Raw genomic sequence first — 9836 nt, 5'->3', positions numbered from 1 at the left:
GAAAAATCAAACACAATGTCAGCAAAGACATCATGGAACGAAGCATAGCTTGGGTAGTGGCTAGGTTTGTTACCACTCAAGGCAAACAGTCTGGCATCAAAGTGCTGGCAGCCTCCTGCTTAAATACTCCTCAAGGCAATCAGCAGATCAATCGCACCTGTCACCCCGTGCACCTGAGAAACTCTGGAACCATCTGAAAGCTAAAAACAAAGTGAACACAAACACACAAAAACCCAGAACCCAGACAATTTTAACATATATGCAGGTTTTGATAACATCATACTCACTTCCCACATATATAGAAATTTAGTGCACTTGTTCTTAGTATTTTGTGTAACTAAATAACAAGAATATACATTAAATCAAATAAACATTTCCTCTGTGCAAGAAAGAAGAAAAATGTGCCTACTACTCAAAGGAAGGAATCAGTTAGCTATTGGCTGTGATCGGCCTGTTCCCATAAATCCACACATCTGTGATTGTTCTTGCAAGACAACATGCAGGATATTGCAAACAAGTAGTCACATGTATGCTCTAGATCAGTGTTGTATTACAGTCACTTTTGCATCAGATGCTTCTATGTACAGAAGCCAGTTATTTACATGAAGACAGTGATAATCTGCAATCTGTTGAAACGTGTTACACATGAAACACATATTTTAAAAGGGAATATGTTAAGTATATCCAACCAAAGTAAATAACCGCTGGAAAAGTAATGCGGTGTGCAGTTCCAAGGTTATAAGGAGTTCAAGTATATGCTAATCTATGCTACATTGTTTTTCCTTTAGATGGGTACTCTGGCTGGATGTTCTGTATTTTAACACAAGTGTCAATCTTAAGAAAAATAAACAACTGACTTCCATATAAAGAACCATCTAATGCAAAGGTGACAACTGTGTAAGATTTTATAAGATTGAATTTATAGAAACTGATGTGATTTGTGTGGATTAAAGATGTTATAAGATGCAGAAATCCACTATTAAATGAATCCTACTCTAATTTGGTGCTAGCTTGAATCTCCAGGGAAAGCTAACCTCTGCTTCTCCAACCTGTTGAAAATTTTCAGTTTATCAGCGTGCAGCTTCTGATTACCCCATCTAGTCAGAGAACACCAGTGGGATTGTGTTTCCCAATCCTATCAAGCATGCAATTATCACTGTTGCATGTGCACATTTTTAGTATGCCACTTTGTCCTTCCACTCAACTTTCCATCAATATGCTGGGATAAAGCACTACAAAACAGCCAGCTTCTTCAGCAATTACTTTTTCTGGCTTGTAGTAATAAACGCTTGGAAATCACAATGTTTGTAATGAGCCTAAATAACCTTGTATTTAACTGAATTACTGAAATAATTTCATATTTTTATTATATTTTACTTTATTGAGATGCCCCTGGGATATTTATTCAAACCTTTTAAAACTGAAACAACTGACACCATAGTTTTGTGTGGACTTTTCTTAGTAGATGTAAGCACATTCAAAATTTACAATAACCTAAATTAAGTAAGTTGAAAGCTTATTATAAAATCATGTTGATTCAATGCTTGTAGTCTTGAGATCAGATCATTTTGGTTTTACTTAATGAAAATACATAATACTTTAAATATATTTTATGGCTGATCAATCTAAACACATTGCATACAATTCTCAAAAGCATAATTGACATGCTTGACCAGTGCTTCCATTACTTCCAGTTTATCCGTTGAGGCACTGAGTGTGAATAAGAATGTGTGAGCCTCCACCTTTAAGCAGGCAGATAAGGAGAAGACAGGCTTGTACATGGAGACTGTGACAGAGAGAGTGGGGGTTAAGGTAAGGGTGGGGGTAGGGGTCAAAGGAACTGAAAACATTAGCCAAGAGATCTACGTCCGGCAAGTGGAACAAGAGGAGGAGGGTGATTATGCAACACTTGTGCTTTCTGTTTCTCTGTCACAGAAACGAGGCTGCTGCACCTGACTTACGGGAACAAGACAAGGACGAGCCAATCAGCTCTCAGTGTTGAAACGAGGAGTGGGCCAGCAACGGCTGCAGTGGGGATCTTCCTGCTACTGACCTGCCTTTAGAAGAAATGACACTTACTGACTCATGATCACACATGGGTCTTCTTGTGGAGAGCCAAATGTGTTATCGAAAGTGTCTTTTCTTCAGAGAGCTAAGCATAGTGCGGCTGAATAAATGTCTGTGAAAGTTATCTTAATCTGTGGCCTGTGTTCACTGTGACTCAGAGCTGGACTAAGGCAGTCAAATGAACTCTGAAGGGCAACAATGACTCACCATGCAAATACCCAACTCTGCACAGTATTCAGAATCTGGGCGATTTGCATTTAGAGTCCTTTAGTTGAACAATACCACAGAAGATTGCAATGTTTCTGTAGAGTGTGGACTATTTTGAAGAAATTAGGGCTGAAACAATTAGTTGGATAAAATGGATTAATCAAATTAATCGGATTACACGTGATTAATGGATTATTGAAATAAATGTCAACAAAATTAGTAATCAAATAATCGTTACCTGGAGTATTCAGACTCTAAAACATGCCATTTACTCAAAGAAACACCCGCTCAGAGCGCTAATTAGGCACAAAATGTAGAAAAAATATCTCCGATTTGCATTTAAGATGAAAAACCTTTGTCTGTAAATATGCTCTATCCAGAACTCCTCAAGTGGCAGAGCTTTAGCTTCACCTGATACAAACTTTGTAAAAAACCCTTTTATATTAATCGATTAATCAAAAAATAGTTGATAGATTAATGGATTAGCAAAATAATTGTTAGTTGCAGTCCTAGAAGAAACTATTTTCACATTTCAGTGAAATTTAGGATATTTAAGGATGGTCACCCAATGAGGTCAGACTGGCTAAAAAAAACAAACAGGAAAAAGTAAATACAAATTGGCTTGTAACAGCAAGACTTCCTGAAGACATAGCTTGCTGCATAACCTTGTTGCTTTAAAGCATGCCTCTGCTCCACAGCTCAGGGAGAATTTGTCAACAAGATAACTGTTAGTCGTGCGTTCCACAAATCTGGCAAAGAGACAACCATCGTTGAAAGAAAGTCCTGTTTGCAGTTTGCAAGGGACCCCTCACACATGTTGAAGAAGGTGCTCTGGCCAGATGAGACCATAATCAAAGTTTCTTGGCTTGAATTGAAAAGGCTCCTAGGAACAAAACTAACAATGCACATCACCGTGAAAGCACCATCCCCAAGATAAAACATGATTGTGGCAGCATCTTGCTGTGGGGATGCTTTTCTTCAACAGGGACAGGGAAGGTAGCAAAGGTTGATGAGAAGATAGATGGAGCTATTGTAAATATAGGCTAAAGTAAATCCTGCAAAAAAACCTGTTGGAGGCTCAAAACGACTTGAGATTTGGGCGGAGGTTCACGTTCCGGTAGGACACAACCTAAGCATACAGCCAGAAATAGAATGGTATAACGCAAGACATATCAACGTGTTATAATGGCCCATGATTTAGGTCAGTCCTGACCTAAATCCAATTGAGCATCTATGGCAAAACTTTAAATTAGATTTTCGACAGAAGATCTCCACCCAATCTGACTGTATTAGCTATTTAATGCACTGTAATGCACTGCTCTGTGTTGATCTACCATGCTAAATCAAGAGGAATGAATACTTTTGCAAGGCGCTCTAAATAAAGTCATCCATCTGCATTCCTCTGGCCCATTCACTAGGAACAGCAGCGCTCTTCTGTTGGCGGCAATTTTGGACATTCACAGAAACACGAACTGACACGCAGATACTGAATGAGCATGCGGTTCTGAGAATGAGAGGGGAAATGATGAGTGGTGTCATTCGTGGAAATGTGTGCTGTTCAGTTAGCTGTGGCCACTTTCAGAGAAGTGTGTGTGTGTGTGTGTTTTGCTACCTAAACAGAAAAAAGCTGCAGCAGATCAAAAGATTCTACATTTTCTTTTCATTCTGAAGATGAAATTTTATTTTTAGCCCATTTATTTTTATCTCTATCTATATTTAACTGATATTAAAATCCATGCAGTGAGACTTTGCATTTTAAGGAAAACAGTAGAAACATGAATTACAAGCTTGCCTGAGCTGATGTAAGACCAAATAGAACTGATAAACCACAGCTGGTGCTGTTTGAGTTTTCTGCTAGCTGTTTTACTTTGTAAGTAATTAAGGACACAATGGGTGAGGCATTAGGAAAGCCCTTGGGGCTTCACCTGCTTTCTTCAGAAATTCTTCATCATATAACAAACATTATTCAGACATTTTCTCAGGATATGATTGTCTTTTGCTCCTGCAAGTCAAAAATGGAACATTGGTTTTTGTTTATGCAAAATAGTCTCTTACCATTTCTTACAAGACTAAAGACCTTCTTAATGTACATCAATCTTGGGAGCTGAAAACATCAGCTTATACTTCTCAAAGGGCTCATATACTGATGGTATCACGCAATGTTTTCTTATTTTGCAATTTTATGGCAGTTTGTTGGTGTGCTCTTGTTCTTAAAAGCACAAAATGTAAGGGAGATACATTTCTCCAAGTGTTTGGTCAAAATTCAGAGACAAATTTTAAGTAAAGGTGTCGCAAAGACAAATGTGTCAGCCACACTTCATAGAAACTCATTTTCTGCTGCAGATTCGTAAATCTCAACAACACGGCGCCAGAAGAATAGTGATGTTTTGAATACAATGAATTACTGCACAAACTGTTGGAGCTATTTGTCCAACAGTTGTAGGGAAAAGTTGTTTTGAAACAAATCCAAGACCCCCAACCTAACCAATAAACACATTAGACTGTAAATACATGGCTGCTTAATGGCACCTGAAACAAGAGAGGAAGACGACTTTGGTTTATCGTACTTGTCGTCTTCCGCTTATCCGGGACCGGGTCGCGGGGGCAGCAGACTCAGCAGAGACGCCCAGACGTCCCTCTCTCCAGACACCTCCTCCAGTTCCTCCAGGGGGAGCCCAAGGCGTTCCCAGGCCAGCCGAGAGACATAGTCCCTCCAGCGTGTCCTGGGCCGTCCCCTGGGCCTCCTCCCGGTGGGATGTGCCTGGAACACCTCCCGAGGAAGGCGTCCAGGAGGCATACGGTATAGATGCCCGAGCCACCTCAACTGGATCCTCTCGATGTGGAGGAGCAGCAGACTTTGGTTTATCATTTTTATAAATTCTCCACCAAAGTTACATTTGGTTTATTGCAAATTCTCAAACAAATGTGACATTTTTTCATCCAATTTCTCATCCAATTCTCCCATTTTCACTGTCCACAGTTAAACCTGTATTTTTATTATCTTTGCTTTAGTTGCTAAAAGTAGTCTGAATATAGTCAGAAGCTTAAACATACTCAGCATGGATTTCATCTAATTAACACAGGAACAGAAACTTTCAAAGAGGCTCAAATGTATACATACACTCTACTGATAAATGTCCTTTAGCAAATTCCAAAACACTAACTTTTTGAAACCAAGAGCAAAATCCTTGTGTACTTCTGGCTAAATATTTAACTACTGTTTTTGCTAGAATAGATGATTTGTTTCATGGCACAAACCAAACTTTTAAGCCCAATCTAGAAATGTTTAGTAGACATGAAGTCAGGGCTTTTGAGAGGTTTAAGCATCTAGTTGCTAGCTTGAAGTGAAGTTTATAAATTTGGTGGTACTCCTCCTTTATTACTCCTCCACCTTTGCGCAACACACCAGTGCCATTAACAGCATGATTCTCTCACCACCATACTTTACAGTTTGTACAGGGTTCTCAGGTTTAAAAGCCTGACTTTGACTCATCCAATCATTCTTCTTGTCATTATGGCCAAACAGCTCAATCTTTGTCTCTACATGCAATGTATGTTTCTGTTTTCCTTTCTTATGTTTTATTCATTGTCTTGTTACTGAAAAGTCCTAATCAAATAAACTTGCCTTGCCTTCATCTGACTAAGAAATGTATTTGACTTGTCCAGTGTATCTATTTTGGTACACGGTGATAGAAAGTTGGTCTCACTGGCTCATTAGTCTCCCGTTCATTGCAGGCTTACCTGTTTTTTTTCTGACCCTCCTAACCTATTTCCTTTCATCTGAGGGGTCACGTGGTTAAAGGTTGGACACATTTAATGTTAATTGTATGTTCCAACAGAACAATCATCCACAACACACATTAAAACCTCCAAGATTTCTTAAGGAAATATTAGAGACTCGTAGCTTTACTGCATGACTGCTGTTTGGTGTCATTACAAATGAAAGCATCTGTTGAAGGCTGTTCAAACAGTTTGTAAGCCCAATGAGAACCGTGGAACCTTTTATTGCCGCCCCTCATCTATTCAGACCCCAGCAGGTCACATTGTGTTGTCCTGACAGACACTAACTGGGACTGATGGGAACAGCAGCGTGTTTTCCAACCTTATTTGCTGCAGCTGTAAATCTTCTCCGGGCTGTTGGTGGGGTCTGTCTCGCGCTGTCTCTAAAGATTAGTGCTGAGTCCAGAAATCCCCCTGAAGGAGCCTCAATACTGATTAAACCTACAACTCTTATCTATCCAAGACAACTGGCCATTAGGTCACAGCCTGCTGGTCACCATCACTGTTCCGATGGCGAGATTGATCCACATGAAAATCTGCAGCCCATTTAGGAGGACTGAGAAAGATACGCAGGATTGTCAGCATTCAACTGGCAGAGAAGGAAAATGGATTTATTCCGATTACTCAAATCCTTGACTTTCAGGCTAAAGTAGTAATGCTTACTTAAGTGCTGTATCCACAGGGCTGTGTGCAGCTTGCTTGAGTTGTGTGTGTGTGTGTGTGTGTGTGTGTGTGTGTGTGTGTGTGTGTGTGTGTGTGCGTGTGTGTGCATCTCCCGGCATTCCTGGCAGGCGTGGTCGTGCAGGTGAATCCCATCAGGACCAATAGGTGGAGCTTACAGAGGAGTGGTTTCCCTGAAGGAGATGACAGATAATTGTCACTCTCAGGGTGATAATCAGGCCTCTTACATTAGCTTACCTCTCGTTTTTTCCTTTCAGGAAGAAGTCCATTATCAAATCGCTTGTCTGTCTACTGGGTTCCAGTTCTCTGCCTCTTCGTTCTTTGAAGTTCACTGAAGGACTTACCTCCAGTTCCCTTGGAAGAATTTCCTCACAGCTCCTTTGGTCACTGCTCAGTGGATAATTTGCTTGTACCATCTCATGCATCTCCATCCCCTCTCACCTACCTGTCCACCCTCCAACGCTTGTAACCACTGCAACAAAAGCATTGACCACCTGCTCCACACACACCCCTGCCTGTGAGCAGCCTCTGTGGATTCACTCATCTCTCTCTGGAACCACAGTGAGCTCTACTCTCTTTTCATCATTGATCCTACAAAACATTCATCCATCGCTTCTTCTAACTTACCTCTCTTCCTCATAGCTCTCCTGGACCGAACCCGGAACCAGCAATCACACTACTTTAGTCTCAAATCGTTGTTGCCTGCTCGAGGGTTTCACTAACAAACATGACAAAACGTCCATCAGAGACCAAACACCCATATTTACAGAATGTTATGTGATGCATTTCTCTCATACAGTATCAGCTTTATTTGTCCTGCATTATTACCTGATATTTTTATCTGTTCGTGCTGCTAAAACCTTCTTCTTCCTTCACTCCTATGTTGGATCCTTTACTAAATAAACAATGTGCAGAATGCACTAAACGGAAACACACTAGTGACTTCTTTATGAACCGCTTTTTAGTCCAAACTGTTGTTTATTTCTCACATGAAAAGAAATGTGTAACTGCTCTGCAGCTGTAATGCTACAAAGCATGACCACAGGGGCTTTTTGAACCACAGGACAATATCTAACCCCAGACCAGCTACCCACAGGGAGAGCTGCAAACTGTAAACTGATACAAACTTTGGGTGTACTTCCAAACGTTATAATATGAGTTGGTTTTGTTGGGTTTAAACACTCTGCAGCAGAAGGGACCCCCAGGATGTGATATTTTAACTTCTTCTTTTCCCCTCAGTTCATCCACAGTTTCACCTCCAGTATTCTGGTCCCTGCAACAGAAAAACGGTTTTCTACGCAGACGCCATGCTCTAGACCTTCAGGTGAAAAGCTTGTCAGTTTTGTGTTTTAAGCATAGACTGTAGATGGTGGAATCATTTTTATGATCAGTTTATGCTTTGATTATGCTTCTAGTTCAATTTGATGCTTCATTTAATGGTGTGAATCAGATTTTTAAAGATTATTCAGAGTTATTATTGGCATGATCATTTTCACATTTTCATTAACTCAAGTGTGTTTAAGTCTGCAAACATTGTCTCCGTATCTTCTGATTGGTTTTGTGTTCTTTACGGGAAATGGACTTTTGGAAAAGAAGACATTTAGCTGCTTGGGGAGAGATGGATACATGAGTCTGATTTCAGTACCCACGCGACGAGAAAAATAGGCCCATGGATGTATTTTATCGTCTACAGGGGACCGTTGAGATAAAATGGCCCCTACTCCAATGTCGGAAGCATCAACCTCTCCCATAAATTGTTTAGACGGATCAGGATGGGTCAATATGGGCGCCGAAGAAAATAAAGTCTTTAACTCACCAAATGCCCTTTCCGCCTCAGGGGTCCAATGGAATGTTCTCAGAGAGGAGGTGAGTTGAGTGAGAGGTGCAGTGACCTGACTGTAGTTCCTTATAAACCTCCTGTAGAAACTTGCAAATCCCAAGAACCTTTGAAGTTGCCTGCGACCAGTTGGAGTAGGCCACTCTGCCACTGCCTTGGTCTTCTTGGGATCAGTTCTGTATTTGCCTGCTTCAAAAATGAAACCCAAAAAAGACACGGAGGTGACGATGAACTCACATTTTTCGGCTTCAACAAAGAGTTGATTTTCGTAAAGCCTTTGGAGAACTGTTCTGATGTGTTGGTGATGTTATTCTATGTCCTGGGAAAAAATCAAAATGTCATCCAGATACACGAAAACAAAGAGGTTCAGGAAATTGCGAAGAACAAGCATGGAAGAGAAGCATGGATTCATTAGATTGTAAACGTTCTTTAATGGAAGTCTGTTGATCATTAGAATTGTTCTTCAACATGTTAGATGGCTGGAACATAATATCATGAATCACTAAGGTAGTCGAAGTAGAACAAACCAGAGGATGAAAACAGACTCAAAACACAGGATGTAGACTGTAAGTGAAGTTTATTCTTAGTGTAGGCTTGCCTAGGATAATAGGTTGGTGTTGTCCAGGAACCAGGGAGGAGGACAGAATCCAGGAATCCAAGGTGAGAGTGCTGATGGTGAGTATATTTACAGTGCAGTCCTTAGGTGAGTATTTACAAGGTGCAGGCAGGTAGGCAGACAGGCAGTCCATATAACTGACGTTAAGTTCCACCGAAGACCTGTTCCTGCTGATAACGAGCTGCCAGAACCAACCAGGAGGAGAGGAGCTGAGATCCTACAAAGTGCAGAAGTTTCAGGTTTTTATTGGCAAATACTGTTATATTATTACTACATGGAGTGTAATAACTTACTCTTGACTCTGATGAGCAATTTCTGGGCCCAATCCTGATGTTGAGCCCTTCTTGTTGGCTTGATGCAAAGATGGGCACAAGGTTTCCTTTGGAGGTGACGATTCTTAACACAAGACAATCATTTTGAGCATATATTCTGTTATTTTATTACTATCAGTTAATTAGACTAAAAGAGTGATTATAGCTGGATTATAGCAACCTTACCTGTGCTTATGAGTATAATGAAATGAAGTCAGCTGGTCTACTTGTCCAAAAAATATAGTGAAAAAAAAAATTTTGTTTTTGGTTCAACATAAGCTTTTTTTATTTTAATTTTTTGTTTGTCCACATGTTCTGTCTTTGCATTTAAGGCATA

Source organism: Girardinichthys multiradiatus, chromosome 1, assembly GCF_021462225.1.
Source record: "Girardinichthys multiradiatus isolate DD_20200921_A chromosome 1, DD_fGirMul_XY1, whole genome shotgun sequence".
NCBI classification, from domain to species: domain Eukaryota; kingdom Metazoa; phylum Chordata; class Actinopteri; order Cyprinodontiformes; family Goodeidae; genus Girardinichthys; species Girardinichthys multiradiatus.
Note: the sequence above shows the minus strand (reverse complement) of the source record.